This window comes from Rhinoderma darwinii, chromosome 6 (assembly GCF_050947455.1).
Source record: "Rhinoderma darwinii isolate aRhiDar2 chromosome 6, aRhiDar2.hap1, whole genome shotgun sequence".
In the NCBI taxonomy this organism is placed as follows: Eukaryota; Metazoa; Chordata; class Amphibia; order Anura; family Rhinodermatidae; genus Rhinoderma; species Rhinoderma darwinii.
The window spans coordinates 43,365,268-43,383,356 of NC_134692.1; positions in this window are offsets into that span (position 1 = coordinate 43,365,268).

Below are 18,089 nucleotides of genomic sequence, written 5' to 3' on the forward strand. Positions count from 1 at the left end.
CATATGGACGCTCGTTTGCCTGATCATTGGCCTGTGTAAGGGCGCTTACTGTTTCATTCCTAGTATAGTGTCCCATATACTGGTTGTTACGTGAATATGAAGTGTTCTCGTATAATGGCTGTTCAGACAAAATTTCAGATTCTCTGCATTCAAAATGCATCTAGGCATTCAGGACACATTATTGTGCCAGTTTGTTGACTTTCTTATAGCCCTATGTCAGGTAGATAATTATAGAGCTCATTGTATCAATGTTTTAGAGACCTGGTGATTACCAATATAAAGACTTGAGCACGCTGAGCAGTATTCATGCAGTTTTTTTCTTTTTTTAAAGTATACATTCGGTATCCCTGTAACAGTTCAAACCTTTACAAAAATATAACAGAATTAAGGTATTTGGTAAAATTTATGAAAACATGAGACAGATATCTATGTGGATTTTCCTCTATATTTCCTCTATTTTTTTTATTTTTTTTTGTAATATGGAAGGACTACATATCTTAATAAGAAAGTACAACGTATGCCAAACAACATGGTTTATTGCAGCTCTATACGCTCATGCATTCTGTGGAAATGGAAAAAAGGGAAAGCGTGTGAAGCAATTGCATAATTTCAAGTGCCACAGCTCCACTGTTTATAGGCTTAAAGAGGCTCTGTCACCAGATTTTGCAACCCCTATCTGCTATTGCAGCAGATAGGCGCTGCAATGTAGATTACAGTAACGTTTTTATTTTTTAAAAACGAGCATTTTTGGCCAAGTTATGACCATTTTTGTATTTATGCAAATGAGGCTTGCAAAAGTACAACTGGGCGTGTTGAAAAGTAAAAGTACAACTGGGCGTGTATTATGTGCGTACATCGGGGCGTTTTTACTTATTTTACTAGCTGGGCGTTCTGACGAGAAGTATCATCCACTTCTCTTCACAACGCCCAGCTTCTGGCAGTGCAGACAGCGTGTTCTCGAGAGATCACGCTGTGACGTCACTCACAGGTCCTGCATCGTGTCGGACGAGCGAGGACACATCGGCACCAGAGGCTACAGATGATTCTGCAGCAGCATCGGCGTTTGCAGGTAAGTCGATGTAGCTACTTACTTGCAAACGAGAACACGGCTGTGTCTGCACTGCCAGAAGCTGGGCGTTCTGAAGAGAAGTGGATGATACTTCTCATCAGAACGACCAGCTAGTAAAAGAAGTAAAAACGCCCCGATGTACGCACATAATACACGCCCACTTGGACTTTTACTTTGCAACACGCCCAGTTGTACTTTTGCAAGCCTCATTTGCATAAATACAAAAATGGTCATAACTTGGCCAAAAATGCTCGTTTTTTAAAAATATAAACGTTACTGTAATCTACATTGCAGCGCCGATCTGCTGCAATAGCAGATAGGGGCTGCAAAATCTGGTGACAGAGCCTCTTTAACTTCAAGTTACAGGGTCTAGATGCAAAATCTGTGACAAGACCCTAAACTTTACATGCAATATACAGTACTGGGGTCTTCTTATGTAACTGAGGAACCATTCGTCCACCTCAAGCATCAGTTCTTAAATGCAACTGCAACTTTGGCAACTCATATACTTATTTACCTAAAATTGCACACAGTTATGTCACTACACAGGAATAATAAACACAGTGATGTCACTATACAGGTAAAAAAAAAATTACAATGTTGTCCTAATATAGAAATAATAAACACAGTTATGTGGCATTACAGGTATAACAAATACAATAATATCACTCTACAGGGACAACAAACACAATCTCGGTACAATAAAGATATTGATGTCACAGCACATGGGTGTTGAGTGTTGACCAAAGTGAAGTAACAGCACAGGAATAAAAGTCACAGTGCAGTGATGACGTTAACAGTAATGTCACACTACAGTATTTATAGTCACAGTGTATCACTATATACTGTAGGGAAAATGCACAGTCGTGTCAGAAAACACAAACAAACACAGTGATGTCATAGCATAGGGAAAATGACCAAAGTCAAGTAACAGCACAGGAATCATATTCACAGTGATGACACACTACATGGATAATAAATTCCAATACACCAAGAAGGAAACAGCACACAGTCTTAATGTTCCAAATAACCTCGCAGCTTTCTTCACCACATGTGCGAACGCAACGTTTCGGCTCAACCTAGAGCCTTGCTCACAGTGAATTGACTCGCAAGATTGTTTGGAGCGTTGAGCCTGTGTGCTGTTTTCTTCTTGATGTACTGGACATGATTTCAACTGTCCTATATGCCCAATGGTAACATGCATACAGCCCCATATTGGAGTGTGGAGAGTGCTATATCCCCATTTGTTATAGTACATAGATAATAAACACTTTGAACTTATAATACAGGGTTATAGCACACAATAATATTACAGCATGGGGATAATGAGCACGGTGATGTCACAGAACATGGATAATGTCACAAAATAGAGATAAAAACAAAGTGATGTCATGTCACAACACAGAGATAATAAACACAACATTATAATATAAGGACAATGCACACAGTGATTTGACAGTTCAAAGATAATAAATACAATACTTCCTTAAGTGGACCCAGGTATGACTGCACCCTCGAAGTTACTCCATAGTTACTCCCTTGCCACCATTACACTCATAACCACAGTGTCCCCTATAGCATTGCCAAGCACAGTCTCCTCATAACAGTGTAAAGCTGGCCATACACTTTAGATAGTTGTCGGCCGAGCGATCGCTCTGCCGTCAGCTATTCCTCCCGACTTCCCCATACACATGCACATGTGGCCGAGCATGCTGAGACTTATCAACTAATGAATAAAAGAATCTGGAACATTGACATTTAACATGCCTGATCAATCTCTCTCCCAACATCTGCCGCCGGGGAAGACTCGGAACGCTGCCTACACAGATGATCAGCCAGTCCCGCAAAATCGTCAAGTTTGGCCGAAATGCATCTACATGCATTAAGTGCTTCCATTAAAGTGCCAGCTACAGTGTAACCTTAACTATGCAAACCCCAGTGAATCTATATGTGCCAGCCACAGTGAACTATCCAAGTGATAACTGTAGTGCCTCATGACAATAGTGCAAAGGTTGTGGTAGCACCCAGACCCTGGAGCCCTTAGGGTAAAACGATAACCTGCCGGAATGGAGACGAACGGAAACCATTAACAATGTTTCCGTCACCATTGATATCAATGGTGACTGAAACGGAAGCTGTGGTTTCAGTTTGACTTTCCGTTGCGGGTTTCACCCGACGGAAAACTCCGACAGAACCCCGAAACGGAAAGCCAACGCTGATGTGAACAGGCCCTAAGTGAGTGTACTCACATACTGCAGTGAGTACATTGCTAATACTTTAAGGTCCCCACATAACCCCTTTAAAGGGTTGTCTGTAATAGCATAACCACTTTAATTGATTTGGGATCATTAATGGATCTTCCAGAGGTGTTAATGCTGTAAAACAGATATACCAATGCAAAAATATAAAGATCTGGAGCTATACACGACAAAAGGAGTTGTGTATTATATAATTTCTTATCTCAGTGTGTGAATGTGAAATTCTGCAATTGTTTAATTGTTTTGTAGAACTCATTGTGTTTGGTAAGGGAGTCATAAACTGAAATGCTAGGCTGGAGATAGATTTATGATTTCCTACGTGGTGTCCTTATTGGTTGGTTATTGTAAGGGTATGTTCACACGAGGGCGTCCGTAACGGCTGAAATTACGGGGATGTTTCAGCCTGAAAACATCCCCGTAATTTCAGCCGTAACGGCATGTGCAGGCGCTTGAACGCCGTGTCCATTACGGACGTAATTGGCGCTACTATTCATTGGAGTCAATGAATAACGGCTCCAATTACGGTCAAAGAAGTGACAGGTCACTTCTTTGACGCGGGCGTCTATTTACGCGCCGTCATTTGACAGCGGCACGTATATTACGCCTCGTGTGAACAGACAAACGTCTGCCCATTGCTTTCAATGGGCAGATGTTTGTCAACGCTATTGAGGCGCTATTTTCGGACGTAATTCGGGGCAAAAACGCCCGAATTACGTCCGTAATTAGTGCGTGTGAACATACCCTAAGTCTGCTTTACAGTGGCAGTGACTTCATCCCCAGACTGGTGTCAGTTGGCAGGGAAGGTGTTAATGAAGGAAGCAATGAGCTTTCTCCTCACACACACAAGGTGCAGGCAGCGTCCCCCATATCTTACTAAGCAGCTCCAGATGTGAGGCCTGTGGAGCTGTCTAGTGATTTATTCACCATTTCTGAGGAGACTCCCTTTCTCTCACACGTTTCTTTCTTTTCTCTCTTTTAACCCCATCAAGTTTTTTTTTTGTTTTTTTTCAAGACTATCTACCTTTTTGTTTTGAAGATTGTGGAATCCACAAAGTGCCCGATGTGATTTAGGTTGACCTTTCAGAGTCGGAGTAATAATAATTTTAAATGCCTCATGAAAACAAATGAGATGGGTCAGCAATTAAGATTCCTGCAGTCTTCATAAAAGTGGACATCACTGACTGGTTCAAATCATAAAGCCATCTGTTAGGCAGGTCCACATACGGGTCGAAGATTGAGTAACAAAGCAAATGTTTAGTTTGTCCATTAACATAGATTTTGGGCCAATGGCAAGGCACTTAAGCCGCTTTGTACTAGACCCTTGTTGTCAGAACGTGACTGGACAGAACTTTTAGCAGTCATGGCTTTTTCTATCATGTTGACATCTGGGATTGTGTTATTATTTTAAACTATGCAAGATGTAGTGTTAAGGGGGTTTTACACAGGACGACATAGAACGCTCGTTGCCAATAACTGCCCTGTGTAAACAGGGGAACGATCAGCAGATGAACGAGCAAGCACTTGATCAACTGCTGGTCGTATCGTTTTAAAAAAGTGAAATATTATCGTTGTCGGCTGCACAACTCCCTCTGTATAATAATGGAAGGGGACGAGCGATTGGAGTAACGACCATTCGTCCCCATACATAGCTCCGTGCGACAGGAGCAAACAAGCGCCGATCAACAATGTCTCGTTGATTGGCGCTCGAAGCAACGGCCGCTTATCGACCGGTGTAAAAGGGCCTTTAGGCCTATGTCTATGTATAACTAATATGTCTATGTATAACTAATGTCGGCTGTGATATCACAGTGTGTATGCACAAATTATTACATAATAATAATGATAACCTTTCTTTATATAGAACCAATGTTTTTTGCAAAACTATATATTCTATAGTCCCACTTGCCTCCTGGTCCATTAAAGATTTTTTAGCATGTAGGCCACTATAATGTGAATATTTATCAATAATATCACAAGCCCAAGTACTAGTGTTTTCTAAAACTGCATTCATTTAAACAATTTCTGCCTCTAGACTTTAAAATGTTACATGTCTCATCATAAATGTCTTTAATACTATCAGGAAACAGGCATAGGCTCCGCTCCAGGTCTGACCTCTCATACACGGGATGCAATTTTGGCAAGACAAAAGTCTGTCTTGAGACACTGAAAACTACATTCAAAAGTATTTAACGTTTGGGAGCAGCTTCAAAACATGTCTCAGTTGTTTTATTTAATATGACGCAAGTCACCCCTTAAAGATTTCTGACGTTTTACAGGCACAACATATGGAAATATTATTAGTATTTCCTATTTATTTAGTTGTAATATATTTCTTACAACTACACATAATATTTTTCGATGGTAACAGACAAGAAACCCTGTAATTTAAGTTGTTTGACATCGGGAGGGGGCTCCCTCTTTTACCCATCGGCGCTCCGCAAACGCGATCGTGGGATGCCGATGGGTTACCTTAGAAGACGGGGGCCTGACAAAGTCCCCCAAGCCTGCAATGGATGTATGGCTATTAGGCCATACTAAGTATTCCAAGGCATATGAGCGATCAAACAAGTGCATAAATTAGATAAGTCAATGTTTCCATAAAAAGTGGTTTTATTTTTATAAAAAAGCACCGACCCAAACAATAAAGTGAACCATTAAACAAACAACATGATGAAAATCGTACCAAAAAAAACGCAAAAGACAACGGCGGAATTGCTTTTTTCCCCATTCCCTCCCCCTAAAAAAATAATAAAGTTGATCAATAAGTCCCATATACCCCAAAATGGTACAAATAAAAACTACAGTACATCTTCTTCCGCAAAAAACAAGCACAGAGTTGGCCACCTCGACAGAAAAATATAAAATGTATGGCTCTTGGAATGCGGCGACACAAAATAAAATAATATTCTTAAATAGAGTAATATATGAAATACACTCCTCAACATTGAAATTGCAACACCAAGAAGGAAAAGTTTTGGAATTGTGGAAATCACAAGATCAATAGACATGCTAATGATATGCAAATGAGAAAACAATGAGAACAAAATATTCCAAACATCTTGATTTATTCAGTATCGAGTATGAGTGCCACACGCAGAAATACACACCTTGGCATTCTATCAATGAGGTTATTAATGGTTGTCTGAAGAATGTTATGCCATGCTGAATATACTTGGGCACGCAAATCATCAAGATTGGCTGCTGGCAGCTCCCTTTGCAATTGCCGACCAATGTGCCATGGTAGCACATTTAGGCCACGTAGGCTGCTCATAGTAGCACGAACAACATGCGGCCTGGCATTGTCCTGTTGAAAAACGGCTTCTGGGACTTTGGGGAAATGGCCGTACCACTGGTTCCACAACCAAATTAATGTAACGCCGAGCTGTTAGTGTATCTGAAATGAAGACTAGAGGAGTCTGGCTAACGCACATTATGCCACCCCAAACCATAATCCGGGGACTGGGACCGGTGTGATGTTCCTTTGTGAAGGCCTCTTCATGGCATTGCCCATGTGGTCTCCAGACCAATCTCTGGCTATCATCGTCCGAGACAAAAGCGGGACTCATCGCTGAAGAGGATAGATCTTCACTCCATTGCCGTACTGTACACCATGATAGCCTTTGAGAGCAGTGGCGTGTTGTTAATGGAACACCTGTAGCTGGACATCTGGTTCGTAATCCCAATGTCGTGCAAACGCCTTCTGATGGTTTGTGTCAACACTGGTTGCAGCCCAATCAGATGATCTGTCTGTGCAGAGGTTCACCTCTCAGCACCTCTTGCTGTAATTCCAGTCTGGGACACACAACGTTACACAGTTGCTGACATCTCGGACTAGGCGCTTAGCAATCTGCCGGAGTGATAAACCAAGGTCTCTCAGTTCAAGGATTCTGTCCCTCTCAGTTTGATACAAGTGTCGATAACTGGCACGTTGACAAACAGGAGACATCGCAAAATCATTCCACTTAAAGAGGCTCTGTCACCAGATTTTGCAACCCCTATCTGCTATTGCAGCAGATAGGCGCTGCAATGTAGATTACAGTAACGTTTTTATTTTTAAAAAACGAGCATTTTTGGTCAAGTTATGACCATTTTTGTATTTATGCAAATGAGGCTTGCAAAAGTCCAAGTGGGCGTGTTTAAAGTAAAAGTCCAAGTGGGCGTGTATTATGTGCGTACATCGGGGCGTTTTTACTACTTTTACTAGCTGGGCGTTCTGACGAGAAGTATCATCCACTTCTCTTCGGAACGCCCAGCTTCTGGCAGTGCAGACACAGCTGTGTTCTCGAGAGATCACGCTGTGACGTCACTCACAGGTCCTGCATCGTGTCGGACGAGCGAGGACAAATCGGCACCAGAGGCTACAGTTGATTCTGCAGCAGCATCGGCGTTTGCAGGTAAGTCGATGTAGCTACTTACCTGCAAACGCTGATGCTGCTGCAGAATCAACTGTAGCCTCTGGTGCCGATGTGGCCGACACGATGCAGGACCTGGGGCAGGAAGTGAGTGACGTCACAGCGTGATCTCTCGAGAACACGGCTGTGTCTGCACTGCCAGAAGCTGGGCGTTCTGAAGAGAAGTGGATGATACTTCTCATCAGAACGCCCAGCTAGTAAAAGTAGTAAAAACGCCCCGATGTACGCACATAATACACGCCCACTTGGACTTTTACTTTAAACATGCCCACTTGGACTTTTGCAAGCCTCATTTGCATAAATACAAAAATGGTCATAACTTGGCCAAAAATGCTCGTTTTTTAAAAATAAAAACGTTACTGTAATCTACATTGCAGCACCTATCTGCTGCAATAGCAGATAGGGGTTGCAAAATCTGGTGACAGAGCCTCTTTAAATCTGTCTTTTATGCTCCTTCCAAATGCAACAGATTGGAGCTAGATGCTCAAAAACGTGATAATATGTAGATCTTAGCGACACTTGCTACTTCCTTGATTTGCATAACCTTACGTGTTGTCCTCCTTGGTGTTGCAATTTCAATGTTAAGGAGTGTAAATAGTTGAAGTTTGCAATCCTACCCTGTAACCAAGCTGCCATTGTTAATTATTACAATGTTAGGTCTCTTTCACACAGTAGTATTCTGGTCTGTATTTTGCTTCAGTATTTGATTAACTAAAATCAGGAGTGGGTCCAAAAAATGCAAGAGGTACAAATCTTTCCATTATAACTTTTCTCTGGTCATTTTTCACTTCTGGTTTTGGCTTTGAAATACAGATGCAAAATACTGACCAAAATACTACCATGTGAAAGTGGCCTTAGGACTACATCAGACGGCAAATATTGCGTGGCGACGGCAGTAAGATTCCTCCCACCCATTGACATCAATGGGAGGTTCGGGCGGTATCCACCCGAAGATAGAGCAGGACGCTTCCTTTTCCTACCAGCTGAAATAATTAGCTAACGAGAAAAGATAGTGTCCGACTTTCATTGAAATGAATCAGAGGCAGTTTTTTCGGCGGAATCCGCCACAAAATTCCTTTGTGTGAACATACCATTATACTGAATGTTCACCTTGGCATTATCAAAAAATCCTTAAGATTCATCTATTACCCAAACACTCCCTATATGAGAGGGACTGATGCAGGTTATAGGTGAGAGAAGATGCAGAAGAATTAAATTCTCTGCACCTTCTCTTGGGGCTGTATTCTGCTAGTAGCACCAGGAGGACTCCATGGACGAACCTCATCCCAGTGATGCTCTCTATTTCCTGAATCCCTCCCACTATTTGGGAATTGCTCATAACGTAATTCTTTATTATGTTAGACAAAGTGGCTCCAAAGGCAAATTGTAAAGTTGATTACCTAATAATCTTCTTTGTCATTGATGTTTTAGTTGCTTGTAGTTTATAATCATTCTGTCCTGTTATAAATGAAATCATCTGAAAATGCATTGACTTCCTGATGAAGTTGTGCTGGGCGTGTACTTAAAACACAGCATCCAACTTAACACACAGAGCTGCAGTGTAAAGCAAGAGGGGGAGAGAGCAGCAGCCTCAGGGTAGACCATCAGTAACTGATGGGTCAGGGTCTGACTTTCGGGACCCCCGCCAATCAGCTGTTTCGAAGGGGGTGCAGTGCTCATATAAGCGCTGCTTCCAATTAATTTCTTCTTGCTCACTGTGAGTCGTCGACACGTATTTAGTGGCGATTCACAGGTATTGCAGCCTTTTCTCCCATTCACTTCAATGGGAGAAAAGGCTGCAATAACTATGAATCACCACTAAATGCGTGTCGATGAGTCACAGTGAGCAAGTAGAAATGAAGGGGAAGCAGCGCTTGTACGAGCACTGCACCCCCTTTGAAACAGCTGATTGGTGGGGGTTCCGAAAGTCGGCCCTCGACCCTTCAGCTATTGATGGCCTATCCTAAGGATAGGCCATGAGGATAGGCCATCAATTTTTAGTGGCTGGAAGACCCCTTTAAATATAATGTTTTATTCCTCAACATGAACTCAGTTTTTACTTTTCTGCAGTTAATTTTAGTGTATGTAACTGCTCCTCTTAGAGGACACATAGGCTTACTAAGTTGCGAGATTGTACATTAAAGTAAAAGATCTACATGACTAGATGCTTGTGTATATAGTGGAAAATATGGAATGTGCACATTAAACAGATTGCATTCAAACCACTCCTTAATCAAACAGATAGATAGACAAAATACAAGGCGAACAAAGAAAAGGGAAATGTGTCTTGGCACAGAATAGATGAGCACCAAAGATGGGAGGCCAGTCAGGTCAATGTTTGTAAGGCTCTGTTCACCATTCGTTGTAAGTCAAGAAAATGTAGACTGAAACGTATACAACTGTATAGTATACCTTAAAGTGAACCTCCCCTTTTATATTTCTTATATCTTTATAGCGGTCAGAGCTCCAAATCACCTGCATATACATAGAGTAAAAGGAGAACATGCTGACGGCTTGCAGTTCCCACTAGGACCATGGGAGCTTACTGCATACCTACTCATTATTCAGTTCAATCAATGTATAACAGTATGCAGTTAGCTCCTAATCTCCCCCTAGTGGTGGCTACAGGCAGCCAGCATGGTCTCTTTTAAGTCTATGTCTATGCAACGAATTTGGGGCTCTGTAACAGAAAAACAAAGCTACAACCACTATGAAGATGTATTACAAATTGAATCAGCACATAATTTTGAACCTATTTAGATTTTGGGTTGATATTGACTTTCAAGGTATACTTTTTTGGCGGTATTCTGGCGACTATGGACTTTTGCCAAACTTCTGGCCCATTTAAGTCTATGGATCTAGATACCTTCCCGACGTATATGGTGAGCAGAATTGGTGGTTTGAACAAAACTTGTCTCTGAGCTAGGCTCAAATCATGTTTGCGGGTTACGTCAGAAGTATACCCAAAAAAATTATATACCAAAGGAATGTCCTACATAGCATACAGTTTGTTTTGTGCATACAGTTGAGTAACTTATTTTTTTTCTTTGCGATGGGACACAAAATGTATACTTTGGCAAGATCTTTACAGTAACTTTTTCTAAACTGTAAAGATACTACAGTAATTTCCTTTGGTATTGAATTTGTAGATTACTGATAAGAGTTGTCTGGAGACCGATGGTACAGATTACCCATAATCTGAATGATTTCTTACTGTAATGTCCAACTTTCCTTCCAGCGATTACCAAAAAATGATCTGATGTTCTGAAGTTGATGGTGTCATCTGCAGGTTAGATCATTTACACCTATTAGGGTCAGACAGGGAGCTAAGGAGTAAGCAGAGCAATTTTGCAAAGATGTATAATAGTTCTGAGGAACACCCAAGATTATCCCTCAGGCCAATGAATGTCTATGAAGAGAAGAGGCAAGATTGTTAAATGACTTATATCCAACCTGTATAAACATAGTCAAGAGATAAAATCTGAGCTTCCTGTATCTGGCATTCCTCAACATGTCTCCCCAAATCTACCCCTGACCTTGAACTGAGTATTAACCACCTATCTGCTGGACAAGATGCACAATAAGAGAGGTAAATCATTGTTAATATCCAGGTGCATACACCGATGTCTAATGCTAAGCCTATATAAACTGATCCTTCAGCATGCCAATAGGTCTTGTTACAGATCACAATGTTCTTTTCGATCTGCTTATTATAGAAGGACATGCTTATTAGTGGACAACGTTTGGAATTTAATTGCAATTCATAGCTAAACCCCGATCTCGCTTGTGATTGTAGAAAGTGGTGAACTGTTCCTCATTCAGGAACCTGAAAACAGGTCAAACACAGACTATAATGACCCAGGAAGTTCAATTCAGCATCGGAAATTACGATAGCATCATATTGATACTGGAAATCACGCAAGTAGTTTATGGATCACTTGTGCCCAGGGGACTTCTCCAGTCTCTGTACAGATTGTCATCGGACCATATAGTTACGTTCAAGGGGCTGCTGACTCGTTTCTCAAATGCAAGTCCGTGTTACAGTAGAGAGCAGTGCAGAACCAATGAGTAGGTGTATTAAAAGGGCACTGCATTTGGCACATGGGAATTTCTTTGGCAGTAACTACTACTACTTTGACTAATTTATGGTCACTGCTATGTGAAGGCACAATAAAATGGATAATTATGTGTGGTGGACACAATGATATGGGCTATTTTGTGTTGACGTTCTACACTATACTCTGGTATGGACATTGCAACCTAGAATAACCGCAGGGGGTACCACTGTGTGCCTACTGTGAGGAAAGTCTGCTTAAAGCTCTACAGTTTGGAACAATTCAGGGCATCACTAGATCTGGGGGCACTTAGAGAACATTGAAAATCAAAATTACAATATGGGTTGGTTTTGGGGGACTGGGGCTTACATTTGATAACTTTGCTGCAGAATTTGCTTCTATGCTTCCATGACTGAGGCTCCTGAACGACAGCTAACAATTATTGTGGCTATTAAAGGTAGTCAACTGGCTACCCCTGCTCTATACCTTTCAACGTCATAATTTTACAATGTGTGGTCATGGAAATCTTGGTGAATTTGGATTTTTATAATCTAAAGCAGATCGCACTTGATTTGCCCCAAAAGGGAGAACTACAGACAGACAATGAGAGCTAAAATGATATCTCAGCTATAAAATAAATTCATGCCTTATTTTTTTCATCAACAACACAGTTTCATGATGTGATGACGGCATTAATGGCTTTGTAAGGCTGAAGAGTATTCAATTCTGCTGGAACTGTGACAGATTGTAATAACTGTCAGTCGATCCCAGTATTATGCAACCCATAGACGCACAGATCATATGGAGGATATAAGAGATTAGAAATGTTAATTTAAGTATACAGATTAATAATTTGTACTTCTAAGGCAACAAAATGATCTAATGATCTGAAATCTGGTGCACCTTAAAAAATTTATGAAACAGCTTAAAGCTTTTTGTTTGCAAGTGATAAAGATCATTCAATTTTAGGCACGTTAAGGGTAGAAAATGAAAGGCAATAAATAATTCTACAGTGGAAAAATCCTTACAAACATACGACACATCTATAGTGTATGCATTGATTCACTGATTTACAGCAATTGTTCCAATGATGAGCGAAAATCGAATTATTAGTTGGAATAAGCAAAAATACAAATTAATATGGTGTTCTATGCTACTCAGAACGGACATGCATCTGTTTGTTCGATACACAGTGGACATTCTGACAGAGAATACCTTCCATGGTTGATGTTTACTGTCTAGTGCCTTCTAATTGATTATCTCACACCACTGTTTTTACAGCTGGCAATACAGTGGCCACTCCAATTCCAAGGGTCAAGTGAAAGGACCGACCTGTCTAAAATCAGTGGCTACATCAGACAAGATTCAGCCATTCAGCTTCTTAGGTTTATTAACTGCACCACTCCAGGCTCCAAACAAACCTGTTGTTAAGGCTGGATGATGACCAAACACACATAGGGTCTGTATGTAGTCTTCTAAAGATGTTCTCCACCAAACCTGAGAACACTTGTCAAAAATCATAGACACATAGCCCATTAGTGTTAAACTTCCATAGCATTTATGAATTTGATCACACTCTTTCTAAAGGTATTAGGTATTATAAAAGTGGTAAAAGGAAACAGTTTGACATTGGAAACTAATTTTCCATTTCCCCATACATTACAAGGCATTAAAAGATTATAGATGATACATGTTTGGAGATTGAATAAAGCAGGGATGAGGAACGTCCGGCCCGCGGGCCATATAAGGCCTGCGAGATCATTTGGTCTGACCCGACCTCGCTCAGACCTCGTTGCCACCGAGTCATTCGCTACTTGGGTCCGCCCGCCCTACTCACTCACGGAGCCAAGTTTGGCGGCGGCGGTCTAAGTGAGGTCGGTGCGTGCCGGCCCAAGAGTGGACCGGTCCGGTCACCTGACCTGAGTCAATGACGTGAGGTCAGGTGACTGGACTGGTCCACTCCCATCACAGCACGCACCAACCTCACTCTGACCGCCGCTGCCGCTGTGTCATTCCGTCCTTGGCTCCATCCGCCCTACTCACTCACATTTAGGAGCATGAGGACAGTGGTCTGAGCCGAGGGCTAAATGTAGAAATTTTGCTGTAGTGTAGACATAGGATAAGACCTGTCCTGAAAGCATGAAGTGAGGTCAGGTGACTTAAAGGTTTTTTTTCCATCAAGGACATTTATGATATATCCACAGACTATGTCATAAATGTCAGATAGATGCGGGTTCCACCTCTGGGTGCCAGATCTATCTCTAGAACGGGGCCCCTAAACCCCGTTCTACCTCTTTGTGTTGTGGCTGCCTCATGTGATTTCCGACCATGAAATAGAAAACAGCGTATCTTGCTGAGCTACGCTGTTTCTGTAAGTCCCATAGAACTGAATATTAGTCGCGGAAACAGCGTAACTTACATGCTATGCTGGTTGCGTAACTGCCATTCACTACTATGGGAATTACGGAGCTACGCTGTTTTCTTCTTCATGGTTGGAAATCAGCCGTAACACAGACAGGTAGAACAGCGTTTAGGGGCCCTGTTCTAGAGATAGGTGAGTTAATTAAATGTTTGACCAACTATAGCAGGCCAAATTTTAAGTTGATAATTTTGTATGGCCCGCAAATGATGTTATAAATATCCAAATGGCCCTTGGCTGAAAAAAGGTTCCCCACCCCTGGAATAAAGTATACAGTCATCAATAGAATTAATATTTCCAAGGCGTCCAAAAAGAAAGGCAGCAGAACAGCAAATCTCCCCTTATTTAAATGGATATCATTTAGGCAACTCATGTTTCCATTCCAAATGAAGGCATTAAAAATAGAAAATACTTCATGGAATCCCTTTGGTTAGGTATAGAGTTGGATTAGTTTGGATTCTTTATACCCAATCCCTTATTCTGATTTTCCGCAAGGTGATGCTGGGGGCAGACAGCGTGGGACGAAATGCTCACATTCTTTCATAGCTCCCTTGGCATTTTGCAAACTCCCAGTGACAAGAGTACAAAGAAACAACGTGCAAACACAATAGCAAATGTGCACAAACACAGTCGGCACTGCACAACAGAGGCAGTTTCTGGAATTCTGTTTAACATTCCAGCACATATGCTGGGGGAATGCACAGCAATGAGCTTTCATCTTATTTTAGATGCATGAAGACATAATTTATTTCTTCACCCGTTTTACATTGAATTATTACATTGTATTGAGATGTAAGGCTTGACATCAGTCCCCTCTCACCACCATGACCTCTCCCATCTGTTACCAAATGTTGCATGAGATTTTTTTATTTCTGCAAATTTTAGGGAGGGATTGAATATATGCACGCCGGAAAGATCCTGCATAATGGGCTGCCAAGGTAGTTTCCCACCAGGTTCTGCCATAATGTAATGTCAGAGTAGTTGGAAAGATTCTGAAAATACTGCCATGACATAATGTCAGGTTAGTTAACTTACTAGTGACCCTACTGATAACCTTGTACTGCTCCACTTAGCCTTCAAATTATCTTCATGTTCATTTTTTTAGGCTATGTTCACACATCGCGATTTGTTGCAGATTTTGATGCTGATTTTTGAGCCAACGCCAAAGATTATTCAAGTAAAGGAATGGGAATATACAGGACAGAACTTATATTTCTCAATCCTCCTGGATCCACTTCTGGCTTTGGCTCAAAAATCTGCATTAAATTCTGGACCAAAATCTGCAACAAATTGTGATGTTTGAACATAGACTAAGGAGGGATTCATGCAGCTACATGTAATTGCTGTAACAAAATATATTTTTCTTCCCATAATCCAATTTCTTATCTAGCTAAAGGCCCTACTACACAGGCCAATGAACTGGCAAACGAGGGTTCATACGAACACTCATTCCCAATCGCTCTTTGTTCTTTGGGCAATGATCAGCCGATGAACGATCAAACGCTCGCTCATTGGCTGATCTGCTTGTTCACGCGGCCAATAAAATGATCGCTAGTCAGCAGCACATCTCCCTGTGTAAACAGGGAGATGTGCTGCCCACATAATGGAAATGTATGGGGACGAATGATCATAGTAACAATCGCTCGTCCCCACACTTACAAATGAGCGCCGATCAATGAGCTGTCTCATTGATCGGCACTCCTTTTTTTGGCCCGTATCGGGTCGTGTAATAGGACCCTAACTCCTCCACATAAATGCCCTTTTACACTGGCCATTTATCAGGCAAACGAGCATTCACAGAACGTTTGTTCTCGATAATTGCCGATAATTGTAAACGCTCGTTCTTTGGCTGGTTGTATCGTTTTAAATGCCAAATCTATTATCGTTGTTGGCAGCACATCTCCATGTGTAAACAAGGTGATGTGCTGCCGGCAATGGTAGCAATGTATGGGGACGAGTGATCCTAGTAATGAGCGGTCATCCCCATACTAGCTCCTTGTGAAAGGAGCAAACGAGCTGTCTCGTTGATCGGCGCTCGTTTACACGGCCCACGTCAGGCCTTAGATGCAAGAACTGACAGGGTAGTGGGCTAATTCTCCAAAATCACAGCATGTTGTTTCCAGAGTGACATGTATTGTTTTATAATAATCTAAATTAAATTAAACAAATAATGATTAATTAGTTTGATAAGTCTCCAATGGCTATAAGGAATCTATTATTGACAAGTTCCAATGGATCCGTGATCTGGTAGGGCTTAAATAGGTTTAAGGGGTTTAAATGGGTTTTTCTATAATAAATATTTATTACCTGTCTACAGAAGAGGTGATAAATATCTGATTGGTGGGGGTCCGCTAGGATTCCTAGAAATATGATTGGATAGACTGAACATCTGATAGGCCCCATGCACACGACCGTAAAGTCTGCGGTTTTACGGACCCATTCGGTTCTATTGGTTGCGGACACCTTTCCGCAGCGCTACGGTTGGGTGTCCGTGCCACAGAACCGTGCCGGGAATTATGGGGCATGTCCTATTTTTCGTATTTTACGGACCGTGCTCCGTCAGCGCCCACAATCGCTGTGATTACGGGCACGGTCGTGTGCATGGGGCCTTAGGATCAACATTTGTAGTTACTATAGGTATAGGATGTATAACAATATTACGAACTGTATGAATAAATATAATTTAATGACCTTGACTATTTATGATCTCTGTGGAACTCACCTTCCCTGAACATTTTCTGGTCATAGGAAAAGTAAGAAATGCAATGTTCATGTAAAGGATCTGCCAGGCACAGATTCTGTGTCAACGCCCATAGGTAATCAGTCTGCACCTGCTTCTATGTCTGTGAGACTGACTCCATCTTCCACCACTCAGGATGGCAGGCTTAGGAGTGGGAGAGCCTATCACAGCTTGGCCAGACGGAGCTAGCTCCCGCCCTCCGTCTATTTATACCTGCCTTTCCTGTTCCTCCTTGCTTGTGATTCTTCTCGTTTGGTTTCCTGGCCCTGCTGCAGCTTCTGAACTATTTGACCCTGCTTCATACTGACCCTGGCTTACTGACTAATCTCCTGCTCTGCGTTTGGTACCTCGTACACTCCTGGTTTGACTCGGCTTGTTCACTACTCTCTTGCTCTGCGTTTGGTACCTCGTACACTCCTGGTTTGACTCGGCTCGTTCACCACTCTTGTTGCTCACGGTGTTGCCGTGGGCAACTGCCCCATTTCCCTTAGCTTTGTGTACCCTTGTCTGTTTGTCTGTCGTGCACTTACTGAGAGTAGGGACCGTCGGCCAGTTGTACCCCGTCGCCTAGGGCGGGTCGTTGCAAGTAGGCAGGGACTGAGTGGCGGGTAGATTAGGGCTCACTTGTCTGTTTCCCTACCCCCATCATTACATAATCACAAGCCCATATACCTAGTCTACCCTGGTCCCTCACACTACTATGGACCCCCTTGAGACCCTGGCTCAGCAAATGCAGGGTCTCTCCCTACAGGTCCATGCCCTGGCTCAGAGGGTCAACCAGCCTGACGCTACCATGGTAGTGCCCCTCACCTCACCTCTCGAACCCCACCTCAAGTTGCCTGACCAGTTATCAGGGGACCGGAAGACTTTTCTCTCTATTCGGGAGAGTTGTAGGCTCTATTTTCGCTTAAAGCCTCACTCCTCAGGTTCTGAGAGCCAGCAGGTGGGTATAATTATGTCCCGGCTCCAGGAAGGGCCCCAAGAATGGGCCTTCTCCTTGGCTCCTGATGCCCCTGAACTTTCCTCCGTTGATCTTTTCTTTTCTGCTCTCGGACTCATTTATGACGAGACTGACAGGACTACCTTTGCTGAGAGTCAGCTGTTGACCTTACGTCAGGGTAAGAGACCTGTTGAGG